General features: G+C 38.5%; 1 protein-coding gene across 1 annotated transcript in view; it reads right to left on the bottom strand.

Moving 5' to 3' along the window:
* man1a1 (mannosidase, alpha, class 1A, member 1) overlaps nt 1-15589 on the bottom strand; it is a 495681-nt gene that overhangs the window by 313280 nt on the left and 166812 nt on the right. The gene's annotated exons all lie outside the window — the stretch shown is intronic.

Below are 15589 nucleotides of genomic sequence, written 5' to 3'. Positions count from 1 at the left end.
ATCAGCTGAACTTTAGGTTATAAATTAGGATATTTACATTTGATATTTCTAGTCTGCATCTACATTTACATTTGTCATTAAAAATACCCTGTTAATAATTAAAATTACGTTCATTTTAAAAATTAACATTTTACATTTTAGGTAATGCATTTTTCAATTATGTTTACCATTTATATAGGACATTTAGCATATGCAACTGATAGCTACCATTTATAATGGACATATGAAACTTATACTGATATTTATTATTTTATTGGAAAAAAACGCTCTCTAAATGTAAAAAAAAAGCACACTGTTTTACAAATTACTGATATTGGTGCTACTAAATCAGTATACTGTACTTGGAAAAACTAAAAACTAAGTTTCTACTGCAGAGCACACAGTCTAATTTCTGTCTAAATTCTCTCTCTTACTTGCAACATTTTTTTAGCCTCCACCTTTCTCTGTTTGAGTTGATCTCAGTCACTGCACAAGTCCATGCATCCAGTAATGCACATATCAGTGCTAAGGGGATGTCTGCTGTTACAGTAGCTGAACTTTGTGGCTAATGGGTTATTATGAGTAACTGACTGAAATCTGGGACTTGTGAAAAGCAAATCTATCAACAATTGACTTGAATTTTTGTATTCCCCCCACACACACAAAAATCCATTACAGTAATCCCTCCTCCATCGCGGGGGTTGCGTTCCAGAGCCACCCGCGAAATAAGAAAATCTGCGAAGTAGAAACCATATGTTTATATGGTTATTTTATATTGTCATGCTTGGGTCACAGATTTGCGCAGAAACACAGGAGGTTGTAGAGAGACAGGAACGTTATTCAAACACTGCAAACAAACATTTGTCTCTTTCAAAAGTTTAAACTGTGCTCCATGACAAGACAGATGACAGTTCAGTCTCACAATTAAAAGAATGCAAACATAGCTTCCTCTTCAAAGGAAGAAACAAATCAATATGGCTGTTTGGCTTGTAAGTATGCGAAGCACCGCGGCACAAAGCTGTTGAAGGCGCAGCTCACACCCCCTCCGTCAGGAGCAGAGAGAGAGAGAGACAGATAAAAAAATCAATACGTGCCTTTGAGCTTTTAAGTATGGGAAGCACCGTGCAGCATACTTAAAAGCTGCACACAGAAGGTAGCAACGTGAAGATAATCTTTCAGCATTTTTAGACGAGCGTCGTATCGTCTAGGTGTGCGAACAGCCCCCCTGCTCAATCCCCCTACATCAGGATCACAGATAGTCAGCACAAGAGAGAGAGAGAGAAAGAAAAGTAAGTTGGGTAGCTTCTCAGCCATCTGCCAATAGCGTCCCTTGTATGAAATCAACTGGGCAAACCAACTGAGGAAGCATGTACCAGAAATTAAAAAGACCCATTGTCCTCAGAAACCCGCGAAGCAGCGGAAAATCCGCGATATATATTTAAATATGCTTACATATAAAATCCGCGATGGAGTGAAGCCGCGAAAGGCGAAGCGCGATATAGCGAGGGATTACTGTACATAAAATTTGAAAAATGTAACAAAGAATTAGGCTAACAGGCAACTGCCAGACTTAAGTGGTCCTCCGTTAGATTTGACTTTAGCAAAGCAGCCTTCAGTTCAAAACATTTTAATGACCAATGCCTTAGGCCAATGTAACCATGCAGTATGGCTGAAAAATAATATGATAAGTGCTTTTAAGTGGTCCAGTCGAGGTCTCAAATTCAACCTCATTTGTAAATGATTTCAAATCAGCAGTTCCACAAGTATTATCCAAAAAAACTGATTTGGAGCAAATCTGCCAAAAGAAATTAGTAACAATCAGTAGAGTCCAGTGTACAAAGTTGGTACCCCAGATGACTTAAAACTATTATTGCAAGCAAAGATTTCCTCAAACAAAATGTGTGAGCTCTGAATAAAAAGCATAATTCATTTTAATGTTCGGTTTATTATACAGAGTGAGACAAAAAGAAGTACCACATTTCAAACATTTATTCTACAAAAATGTTATAAGATAAAATAAATTTCATTATGACACAAGAAAGGGAATACAAAATAGATTTTTTTCCACTTTGTTTTAAAAATTATTTCTTCATTGTGGTGGCCACCATAGCAATACATTCTTCGAGATAATTTCTGAATGCTCACATGACTCATTGAGCCATTCAAGGGGAACAGCGGCAATTTCATGGCTAATAGTGTCCTTTAGGGCTTCAAGGTTTTGAGGTTGGTGTGTGTATACATTCGACACTTGAGAGTGCCCCACAAGAAGAAATCACACAGAGCAAGATCAGGCGAATGTGAAGGCCAAATGCTATCACAGCACAGGGAGATCAGCATCCCAGGAAACATCTCCTGCAAAACTTGCATGGATCTCTGCACCGTATGAGATGTTGCTGAACATCTAGGAACTGTAAAATTGATGCTTTTATAGTTTGGAAGTTTTCAGGTGTTCATACAGGCCGAAGATGGCCTGGAGATTTTCTGTTCAATGTTGTACCTGGCTGTCTAAATTTAGCCAACCAATAAAGAATTGTTTTCTGATTTGGGATGTCATTGTTTGGAGGAATGTTGCAAGTTCGTTTGGAAGGCGCATTGTGTAGTGATGATGGATTAGTTGTTCTTGAAAAACACTTTGACAGCTAAAGCACGGTGCACAACTGACTAAGGCATGTTGCCGACTGAAAACTATAAGGGATCGCCTATCAAAAATTTCCCACCCTAACCCACTCGGCTTGCTTCTATCTTGAGAAATGTGGCACTTCATTTTGACTCACCCTATATAATGGCAAATAACTAATTCAATAGTCCATAAAGAAGAAAAACATTAGAGGTCTAATCTCCACTTCTTACTGTTTCTGAATAAATAAATTTGACAACCATTAATCATTCACTTCAGTCTTCCAGATGTTTCCTGTCAATTAAAAAAAAAAAAAAAAAAAAAAAACACAAATTCCGACTACAGAATAAGGGTTAAAACAAGATGACTGAAGTGTGAGGTTCAATTGCTCTTGATTACTAAATTGCCTGATGGAGAGCAATAACTTCAGCAGAATTTGAGGAACAGGATATTTCTAAAGTTAAAAATTCATTAATATCCACTCTTTCAATAGTGATGCCTCCTTCCATTCTAGGTAAGTAGATGAGCCAGTCTGTTGAATATCCCAAAAACAGCAAAAAAAAGGGCCAAAATAGTACAAAAATGTACTTAAGATATTCTGTTGCTTCCTCATTTTGCTAGAAAAATGAAGGCATTTTGTGAAGTTGAATAGATTCAAACTTCTCACTCTGTGCAATTTTTCTCAGAACACTAACATCTGTTTTATTAAGACTGTACACTTAAGTACTTTGTAAAGAAACAATAATTAAATAACTTAAGATTCTTAAGTAGCAAATGCATACAGATTAAGTACACAAAAAATTTCTACATTTAAACAAATTTCTGTGTACTCAAAATGATAGCAGTAATAAGAATCCTACTGAATTTCAAAAAACTGTGAAAGGAACACTGGGGCACTGGATGTACTATTCCCTATTCTATTTGTGACATTCAATTCTTATTTTTATGCTGTTTTATTTTACTGTCTTTAAACAGTAAACACCATCAAATGCTAAAATCTTTAATTTAGCAGAAAAATAAAACATGTGTTAGGCTTGCAATTGTAAGAGTGTTTTTTTTCATTATATGGGACCATTCTTTCTGATCCATTTTTTAAGGATTCCTTACTACTAAATAAACAAATTAATGTTGTACATAATATTAAATAATAGAAAAAAATCCTGCATTTTTACTATGTCATTGCTATTTACTATGTCATTTGCTATTTCATCCTTCAGTCATTTTCTTTTCATCGAAAAACTTTAAAATGGGGGAAATCTCCCCCTTTATTAAAGCAGCACAATAACAACATGTAAGTAAATGCAGATTTACTTTTGCCCACATCATTTTCCATGCAGCTGGCACTGCTTTATGCGACAGTGTGGGTCAGCTCCATGTTCCCACTTTGGCTTTGGGATCCTCTTGAACCCAACACCGTCAACAGTCATGACCGGATGAAGCAGCGGAGGACAAACACACACAAAGCAAGGGGATGATAAAAAAAGTACTCTAGCGCTTTTAATAAAACAGTCGAACAAAAACAAAGGGCTCAATAAGTGCAGTGCCAAAAAGTTCAACAAAAATATAATCCAGTAAAATAGAGATGTGAGTGGAGGTTAAAATCAGTCAAACAATCCATTAAAACTAGGTTAAAAACAACTGCAGGAAGCTGTCCATTAAACATGAGCCCATTACAATCCATTAACTGACATCTTCTCAGCTTATATGGACTGGGACCTTGCAGCTAAGGAGAAACCTACCTGACAGACACAGCCTTCCATCATCCTGCGGTCAACAGGTTCTGGTCCCTGCTGTTTCCATGGCTCAACAGCAGGGCCCCCAATCCAGACCCAGGCTTGGGTCCTTCCAGTACATGGACTGAAACTGACGCGATCCACCACTGCAGCTTCAAGCACTGGCCATACGCTCTGTCCATGGCTATCCAGCTCATGGCTGTCTGCCTCCTCTCACACTTGAGCTCGCTCTCTCTTGCTCGCTTCTGCACCCTGCACCGTCTCTTGCTTGCCTCCTGTCTGCTTCAGGCCCCTTCTTCCTCCCTTTCGTTCTTCTCATTGTTTTTTTTTTTTAATCTGGTGCTCCCCTTTTATATGCTGCAGAGCGGTTGCAGATGTGATTGCCTGATTGCTGCCCCAGGCTGGTGATGAACCAATTAGACCACCTGCACATGCCAGCAAGGCAACACATGGATAGTTGACCGCCTCACACCTGCCTGGAGATAAGCCACCTTCTCAGCAGACTGCTTGCACCTACCTCCACTCCCCAGCACAAGTGCGTCCATTATTTATTTAAAATTGCTGCAGCACCACAGACCATGTCACACTGTACCACTTATGCTGTCATAATAATTATCTTTAGCAAGAAAAGTAGTGATCCAGTTTAAAGTCTTTCAAAATTGACAGAAATAGGAAATTTAGCAAGTGTTTGTGTCTTTTTTTTTTTACATAAACCTATTAAAATTGGAGGAAGAATATTCTCTCTGTTGACATGATTTTAATTTGTACATTAAAAGTATGAAACCTTATATACAATTTTTAAAGATAACTGTAAAAATAGAACAAAGTTATTTAAGCTGAATGGTTTATGAAAATATAAAAATGCAATTCCCTCACAAAAAACGAGAAAATAACCATTTGTTTAACATTACAAAATGTTATTGGCTTTAAACTATCAACAGAAACTGTGAATCTAAGCATAGTAATCTATTGAGTGTTTCATCAAATACTCAGTTTCTTCAGTGGAGAAAGACAAGACAAGCCAATGGTGCAGTAAAGGTTATTACAGTACAGTGTTCATTATGCAGTGGCGTTTCATCCAATATTATCCATAGACTAGAATGGACTGTGATCCTAAGACTGTCAAACATGCAGTTATAAACAAAGGACACAGACAAAATATGAGGGAAGAGGAATAATAGTACCTCTTGCAAGTAGGCACTAAAATCGGGTATATTTCTGATTAATTTAATTTAATTTAGTATTTAAGAAAGATATAATAGGACATGTTATGGAAAAACACTAGTATGGCCTTGAGATACTTCCTTTATCAGCACTAATACCACACAGAAAAGCATTAATAGTGGATGAAGAATGGGAAATAGACTTCAGTAAAAACAACAGCTCATTTTACCTGAACATAAATGAAGAAATACTGTCATTAGAAATTATATTTGCAGTGAAGTTATCTAAATGCCACTGGTATATTAAAGATATACAAGTCTCTGATGAGTTATTTTATTGCTCTAAAATTGCACAAGTATAAACACACCTCACATAATAGTGACAAAAGCGCCACATTTGCTATCATACACAACCATCTTCACTAATTGCTATAATACCTGAAGCTTTGATAAGAGCAACCCCTGAAGAAAAAGAGCAGTCAAAGGAAATTTTACGACATAATGCTATGAATCTTCTCAGAGCTTCTGATTTATACAATTAACACTGAAATGGGTGGACAGCCTCTATAATCACTAACCTTTCTGTCACTTTGGCAAAACATTCTATTATGCTGAGATCCTTAGTAAAGGAAAAAAGGGAAAAACTGCAAATTCAATCAAAAGCCTAATGATTGGTTACAAATTGCAATGTCCATCCATCTTAAGAGAGATCCGACTGTAGTAGACTGAATCTAGGAAACCAATTGGTTGAATGGCTTATACTGCATATATGAACTTGTATCTTTTAAAAAGGGGAACAATTTACAAACACATACAGTATTTTACAAAAATTAATGACTGTGTTAATGTATCTTTATTTTTTGCATTTTAAGTATTTAGTCATAATAAAATTTGTTTCTTGATTTTATAACTATGTTATATTAAAATTATTATTGAATATTATCTAAAACAAAATTACATACATATTTTTTTTTTGGTTTAGAAAAACAGCAACTCTCAGTATAACTTGACCTCTCTGCTAACAAGTGTGAATTTGTGTCCACCTCTAGATTGTCTGACTTCAAGGAGAAAAATAAATGATCATAAACCTTAATGAAACGCATTAAAGGAACTTAATTGAAAGACTTTGCTGAGCTGCCCTCTAGCAGTTCTTACAATGAAGCAGAGAATACAGAACCACCAAGGCCTTTTCATGCATTTCACATTAATATTCAGTGTGTCTCTTTTATTAAGATCTAATTTAAGTAAATAAATGTCCTTGTTTAAAGTACACTATTTAAACATAACATGTCAAAAGCCTATCACATGCTTTGTGCACATTGTTATTATAATAAATAAGAATGTTGGACTTTTACCTGGTGTCAGAACATGTTGTCTGAGGGTTCAAGGGGACGAACAGCACCCCCTGTCTGTCACAATATATATATATATATATATAATATATATATATATATATTTCAACCATTCTATGATCTGCTCCTCACAAACTGAAGGCACCGTGGCAGATGTTAGCAGATTGCTGGCCAACCACAAGCGTTACCTGGTAGGTAACCACCCATACAATCAGATTGTGACACAGACTTTCGAATGCCGTGAATATATATATATATAATATATATATATATATATATATATATATATATATACACAGTAATCCCTCGCTATATCCGCTTCGACTTTCATGGCTTCACTCTATCGTGGATTTTATATGTAAGCATATTTAAATATATATCGCAGATTTTTTGCTGGTTTGCCGATTTCTGCGGACATTGGGTCTTTTAATTTCTGGTACATGCTTCCTCAGTTGGTTTGCTCAGTTGATTTCATACAAGGGACGCTATTGGCAGATGGCTGAGAAGCTACCCAACCAGAGCTCGTATTACGTATTAAATAAAACTCCTCAAATATATTGTGAGCACGGGGGCTGTTCGCACCCCTAGAGGATATGGCCGCTCCTCAAAAAACGCTGAAAGATTACCTTCACATTGCACCCTTCCTTGCTGGGCTTACATGTGGCTGCTTTGTCAAGCAATATGCTTCCCGCACGGTGCTTCGCATACTTAAAAGATCAAACAGCACGTATTTATTTTTGATTGTTTGCTTTTCTCTCTCTCTCTCTCTCTCTGACATTCTCTGCTCCTGACGGAGGGGGTGGTGAGCAGGGGGCTGTTCCGCATCCCTAGATGATACGGACGCTCGTCTAAAAATGCTGAAAGATTATCTTCACATTGCTCCCTTCTGTGCAGCTGCTTTGTCAAGCGACATGCTTCCCGCACGGTGTTTCGCATACTTAAAAGCTCGAACAGGCACATGTTGATTTTTGATTGTTTGTTTTTCTCTGTCTCTCTCACTCTCTCTGACATTCTCTGCTCCTGACGGAGGGGGGGTGAGTAGAGGGGCTGTTCGCACACTGGCCTAGAGGATACAGACGCTCCTCTAAAAAAATGCTGAAAGACTACCTTCACATTGCTCCCTTCCTTGCAGCTGCTTTGTCTGGCGGTGCTTCGCATACTTAAAAGCCAACAGCCCTATGATTTTTGATTGTTTGCTTTTTTTCTCCTCTCTCTCTCTCTCTCTCTGACATTCTCTGCTCCTGACGCGCACTCCTTTGAAGGAGGAAGATATGTTTGCATTCTTTTAATTGTGAGACGGAATGTCATCTCTGTCTTGTCATGGAGCACAGTGTAAACTTTTGAAAGAGACAAATATATATATATATATATACATATAATATATATATAGTATATATATATATATATATATATATATATATATAAATATATATATTTACATACATATATATATATACATATAATATATATATATATATAATATATATATATATCAACATACATATACATATATATATATATTACATACATATACATAATATATATATATACATACATATACAAACTACCGTATTTTTAGGACCATAAGACGCACCAGTTTTTAGAGAAGGGAAATGAAGAAAAAAAGATTCTGATGTCTTAAAACATTTTATGTGCATTAAAACCCAACATCACAGTCATAAACACATGTAATCAACCCTGTAAAGTGAACAGCAGCATTTAGAACCATTATTAACAAATACAGTCAGCAAAAGACAAAATTACTGTAAAACACAATAACGAGAGACTTCAGTAATAAAATAGAATAAAGTTGAACAGTTACGCTCTTTTAGGTTCTGCTTGTTTTATGAGAACCCCAAGAACTCCTCATCGCTAGAGTCAGAATCTAGAAAGCTCAGATCCTCACAATCACTAACAGGACTTTCGTCACTACTGGTGCTGGTACCGGTATTTTCATATAACATATCATCTTCAGTCCCATCTAAGGCATTGCTGATGCCACATTTTTTGAAGGAATGTACAATGATCTCATCCTTAACTGAGTCCCATGAGGTTTTCACCCACTCACAAACTTGGGTAATAGTGGGCCTTTTCATTCTTCCAGTAGGTGTAAGATCATGATTACCAGCAGCCATCCATTTGTTCCACTCTTCCCTCATAAACACTTTAAATGGTTTGTTGATGGACACGTCCAGAGGTTGCAGCTGGCTGGTAAGACCACCGGGAATTACAGCTAAATGAGTTTTGACTTCTTTAAAGTTCTTTTTTGTAGTGTCGGTGATATGTGCTCTGAACTGGTCAAGCACTAACAAGGATGGTTTTTTTAAAAGCCCACCAGGACGTTTGGACCATACTTTTTCAATCCAGAGCCTCATTCCCTTTTCGTCCATCCATCCTTTGTCATGGACATGCACCACGACTCTGCGAGGAATTGCTTCTTTTGGAAAAGTTTTCCTTTTGAAGATGAGCATTGGTGGCAATTTAGTACCATCTGCACAGCAGGACAACACAAGAGTGTAATGGGTTTTCTCATGCCCTGAGGTTTTAACGGTTATAGTTTTTGCTCCTTTGTGGTCTACTGTTCTATTGGATGGTACATCAAAAGTAAGCGGGACTTCATCCATATTTCCAATCTGGCTTAGTTCAAATTGATTCTTCTTTCTGGCATCAATGACGAATTTGTGAAAAGACAAAATCTTTTCTTCGTATTCGTTGGGCATTTTTTTGAGAAATTTTTGTTTTGGTGCGCATAGCAAGGCCAGATCGCTTCATGAATCTGTAGCACCATGATGGTGAGCCAGTGAAATCTTGAATTCCTTTTTCTACAGCAATGAGTCTGACTTTATTCATGATCATTTTTGTGGAGACTGATTAGCCATTTTCACGGTGATGTGTGATCCCCTCCTTTATGTCCACCTCCAACTCTGGCCACTTTGCAGCATGCCCCACGTAAAGTGTGCTTACTTTCTGCAAACTTTATGCAGCTGATCCTCCTGTTTCCGCCACTCTCTAATCATCTTTTCAGAGGGAGGTGGTCCAAAGTGTCTCTCTGCTGCTCTGTTGCCAATGTTCCTTGGCATATTTTATAACTTCCAGTTTGAAACCAACTTTATATGTGCATCTCTTCTGCTTGGACATCTTAGTGAGGAGGTGGTACTGGTACAGTATTTCTGCAAAACCTTCAAAATCGTAATTAACTCTTTTAGGGCGGATGTCGACTTTTATCGACAGGAGGGGTTGAAGGCGGATGTCGACTTAGCTGTTAATGGCGACAAATCTCACTGTCACGTCACAGGCATTCCCTCTGTGCTTGGAGGAATGCTAGACTCGTTGACTCGGCAAATAAACATTGCGTGTGCGTGAGTTGCGAAATGTAAACAGGCAAGATGGCACCGACATGTGAAAAGGCAGCGAAGCAAGCGCAGAAAAGAAAACACTCGCATTATGCGCATTTGCGCATTATCGCGGAGTCGGGACTCTTGATTTTTCAGAATCGGACTTTATTGGCAGTGATCAGGAGATCGAGCAAGAGAGTTAGAAGCAGGCATCAGCTGATCAGACACCAGCCGATGCCCGCGCCAGCGGATCTGCTGCCAGTTGCGTGCCTCTTCGCGCAGCCGATGCATCTACGGCAAGGTTCGCATGGGATAAATACACAGACAATTGATCCGTTGAGAGCTGATCTGGCTACCGGAGTTTACAAGACGGCATGCTTGCTGTTGGACACACGCAGGATCACCAGCTGCTGTACTTCAGGCCTGCTCTCTCCTGATGCTGCTTTTCAGCTACTGTCAGACGAGACAAACTGGTAGGCAGAGATTTTTTTTTGAATCGCGGGCTGCGTTTGCATCGCATTCCTCATTTTTCAAAGTGGAAACCCACAAACGAAAGACGAGATGAAGCCCGCTGTGGCATTACAAATAGAGATGAGACAGAACTGGTGATATAACTTCAGGGAGCATTGGTCCAAAACGTGTTTTGTCCCCTGGTGGCTTAGGTACGTGCTGCTGCAAAGTTTTATTCACTTCTGTAATAAACAGAAGCAAATCCCATGGGGTGAGCCAGGCTATAATGCCATACATAAAGTTCATAAAGTTTCAGAAGATGAAAAGAGGTGACAATACGGTTTTCATGCTGGCAGAAAACTTGGTGGCAGTGGCTATGGCATGATGGCAAATGGGTGACTTGTCTCTCTACAGTACACACTAACAATATATGTTAGAAAGTGCAGCAACAGACAATTGAAAAATAGGCACCAAAGCAACACGTATTGTAAGGAGTGCAATGTGGCAATGACTGAAATGGCTGCTTTGAGCGAGATCAGACTTTGCTGTGTAAAATGTATGTGATATGTATGTGAAATCATAGAGTATGCAGGCTCATACAACATGCAAGACAGTAACATTTGTCAAAAGTAAATATTTTTTGTTGATTTGATATGTTAAACAATTGCTTTGTGTTCTTTTTTAAAAAATGTTAGTTTTTGGAAAAATATTCAGCCCTGGGAGAAAAGAAACAAAAAAAAAAATTAGCCCTAAAAGAGTTAAAGAACTGTCAGTAATACCAATACGGTGTCTTTTTAATTCCCCCCCCCCCCCCATATTCCATCAGGTGCTCTCATATCCCCCCTCATCTCCATCCAGTGCTCTCATATCTCCCCCCCCCCACACACACACACATTTTATTACTATCAGGCCTAAACACTGTTACCAGTATAGTGGGGGGGCAAGCTGTACCGTAGTTCACAATATTGCCCGTATACTGTATGCAGAGACTTTCTGTGATTTACCATAGCGGTAACATTTTACGGTACTGTCCCACAGTGTAAAACACTTTCCAGCCTCTCACAAGGCTAAAAAAGCTGTCAGCAAAGTTCAGTGTTATTTGCCATGATATGTATGGTCATTTTGTTCCAGGCTCAGGCTGACTGAGACTGTGACAGTCTGTCACTACTAGTTCTGAATTTGTCTCAGTTGTATTTTTAATTGTATTAGGGTTTCTATTTATGCATATTCAGTTGTATTTTTAATTGTATTAGGGTTTCTATTTGTATGCATATTCTTGCGCTTTTACCTTCACTCAGTCATTTCACTTGTCATTTACCTCAATTCGTATTTCACTGGTGTGTGCGGTGGTGGCGCTCGACTCGCAACTCCTGTCCTGCCTCAGCTGGTTTCCCCCACTTCCGGGATTGGAACCAGCGTGACGCGCACACGTGTTCTCACAGGAGGGAGGTCACATGTGCGCCTCACGCTGGTTCCGATCCCGGAAGCGGGCGGACACCAGCTGAGGCGGATGGGAATCGATGAATGATGATGCATGCAGACTGCAGGATCAAGGAAGGGACCGTCACCGTACACTACACTGTACCAGTTAGAGTCCAGTCCCCTGACTCCAGTGAGCGGTGCGGGGCGGGGGGCGGGAATGGAGCATTGCAGCCAGCAGGAATGATCATGGAAGCAGGTACGGTACTACTACTACCACGTCTGTACCAGGGCAGCAGCAGCGCCTGACTCCAGTGAGCGGTGCGGGGCGGGGGGCGGGAATGGAGCATTGCAGCCAGCAGGAATGATCATGGAAGCAGGTACGGTACTACTACTACCACGTCTGTACCAGTGCAGCAGCAGCGCCTGACTCCAGTGAGCGGTGCGGGCGGGGGGCGGGAATGGAGCATTGCAGCCAGCAGGAATGATCATGGAAGCAGGTACGGTACTACTACTACCACAGGGCAGCAGCAGCGCCTGACTCCAGTGAGCGGGGCGGGCGGGGCCGCGGCAGGAATGGAGCACAGAGCCGGGCAAGTTGAAAATTTTTTTTTTTACAGCACATGTTTAGGCTATATTCGGACCATAAGACGCAGGGACTTTTTCCCCCCCAATTCTGGGGGGAAAAAAGTGCGTCTTATGGTCCGAAAAATACGGTATATATATACACATACATATACATATATATATACATACATATACATACATATATACATACAATACATACATATATACATACATATACATATATATATATATATATATATACATATATATATACATACATACATATACATATCTATACTAATAAAAGGCAAAGCCCTCACTGACTCACTGACTGACTGACTCACTCATCACTAATTCTCCAACTTCCCGTGTAGGTAGAAGGCTGAAATTTGGCAGGCTCATTCCTTACAGCTTACTTACAAAAGTTAGGCAGGTTTCATTTCGAAATTCTACGCGTAATGGTCATAACTGGAACCTGTTTGACTGACTCACTCATCACTAATTCTCCAACTTCCCGTGTAGGTAGAAGGCTGAAATTTGGCAGGCTAATTCCTTACAGCTTACTTACAAAAGTTAGGCAGGTTTCATTTCGAAATTCTACGTGTAATAGTCATAACTGGAACCTGTTTTTTTGTCCATATACTCTAATGGAGGAGGCGGAGTCACGTATTGCGTCATCACGTATTACGCCTCCTACGTAATCACGTGAACTGAAAATGAGGAAGAGATTTACAGCACAAGTCAAACAAGTCAAAAATAAAAGTGTATATTTGTTTTATTTAAACCTTTTAAGTTTGTATGCATAGCCCCATTTGGCTGTTTAATTTTTTTTTTCTTTCTTCAGTAATATTAAATCTCCTTAAAGAAAAAGAACATATGCATTTTACTTTTTTTGTATCTCTTTAGTAATATTTTAGTGTAAAAGGATAACCAGTATTTAAAACTTTTATGTTACTTTATAAAGTTATTTTACACAATGTTGAAAAATTAATAAGAAAGCTACATATTTTGGCAGCTGCTGCTTTCATTTTCAATGAAATGAAAAAAGCTCTCCAAGAGAAAACCTCAATGAAGAAGAAACAGTTTGCACTATCTAAAAAGGAGAAACCCTTATTTATAAAGGTTTGCTGCAGATGACTTGACTGAAAATAAATTAATACTTCCTATGTGTATAATACATATTTATCTATTTTACTTATGCCTTTATTCCAGCAACTTGCAACATCTGAGGTACAATTTGTTACATTACTTTTGTTTTTTGCAGCACAGGCAGGTGAAGTGACTTCCTCAGGGTCACACAGTGGTGTCAGTACCAGGATTTGAACTGACAAGCTCCGGGTTTGCTGAAATATTACTGAAGAAAGAAAAAAAACGAAAACGGGCAACTAGGACTATGCATACAAATGTCCATCCATCCATTATCCAACCCGCTATATCCTAAATACAGGAGCCAATAAGTAGATATGTATATATACAGTATATATATATATATATTATATATATATAATATATAATATATATATATATATATTATATATATATATATATGTGAATGTATGTATGTATATATGTATGTCTATATTTATATGTATATATATATATATATATATATATATATATGTATATATATATATATATATATATATATGGAAGAGAAGGTCTGTGATACGGTTTGCATATTTGCAGTTGGAGATCCACAAAGGGAGAAAAAAACGAATCACGTATCATAAAATAGTTTTATTCCTGAGAGACGCTATCTGTTTCAACTTTTCACCTCGAACGGATACTCAAAATCATTCATTAATCGGAGTCTACACAGCAGGCGCCAAAGGAATCAGCATACAAGCGACGTACATCAGAACCCCCACACCACCTGGCATTCACTCCCATACCACCATAATGTGTCAGAAGGCACGGCACGCACCCTGACCAAGTGGGGCATCAAAATAGCACATAAACCCACCAACAATCTGCGCATGGTCCTGTTTAATGCTAAAAACAAGAAATCGACAGCCGAAACACGAAACGCAGTTTATAGTATTCCATGCAATTCTTGCTCAGCTGTATACATAGGGCAAACGTCAAAAAGAATTTCAACATGTGTACAGGAACATCGCAACGCTGTCAGAAGAAAGGACGCACTATCTTTGATATATGCACATACTAAATCGACAGGGACACACATTCAACTGGGACAATGTGAAAGTAAAATTTAAGGCCAGTACAAAAAGCGCCAGAGAGTTTGGGCGAGTCTTGGCTATCAGATGAAAATGCCATCAACAGACACTTGGACATAAACCCAGCATATGCCAACTTAAGAAGGACATATGCACTTTAATTTAACGATAAACCCCCCCCCCCCACCCCCTTTTGATCATACGGACTTAGTCACCTCCAACCCCCTGAATGTGTTGCTATATATTGCCTTTGATTCTGGTAAGTCTAAGCATTATCCTCTGATGAAGACCCCTGATAGGGGTTGAAAGCTCAGGAATAAAGCTATTTTATGATACGTGATTCGTTTTTTCTCCCTTTGTGGATCTCCAACTGCAAATATATATATATATATATATATATATATATATATATATATATATATATATATATATATATATAGATATGTATATTTGTATATGTATATTATATATGTATATGTGGATGTGTATATGTATATACAGTAATCCATCCTCCATCGCGGGGGTTGCGTTCCAGAGCCACCCGCGAAATAAGAAAATCCGCGAAGTAGAAACCATATGTTTATATGGTTATTTTTATATTTGTCATGCTTGGGTCACAGATTTGCGCAGAAACACAGGAGGTTGTAGAGAGACAGGAACGTTATTCAAACACTGCAAACAAACATTTGTCTCTTTTTCAAAAGTTTAAAACTGTGCTCCATGACAAGACAGAAATGACAGTTCCGTCTCACAATTAAAAGAATGCAAACATATCTTCCTCTTCAAAGGAGTGCGCG

The sequence above is a fragment of the Erpetoichthys calabaricus genome, chromosome 3 (genome assembly GCF_900747795.2).
Source record: "Erpetoichthys calabaricus chromosome 3, fErpCal1.3, whole genome shotgun sequence".
In the NCBI taxonomy this organism is placed as follows: Eukaryota; Metazoa; Chordata; class Cladistia; order Polypteriformes; family Polypteridae; genus Erpetoichthys; species Erpetoichthys calabaricus.
This window is presented reverse-complemented; position numbering and strand designations above follow the sequence as displayed.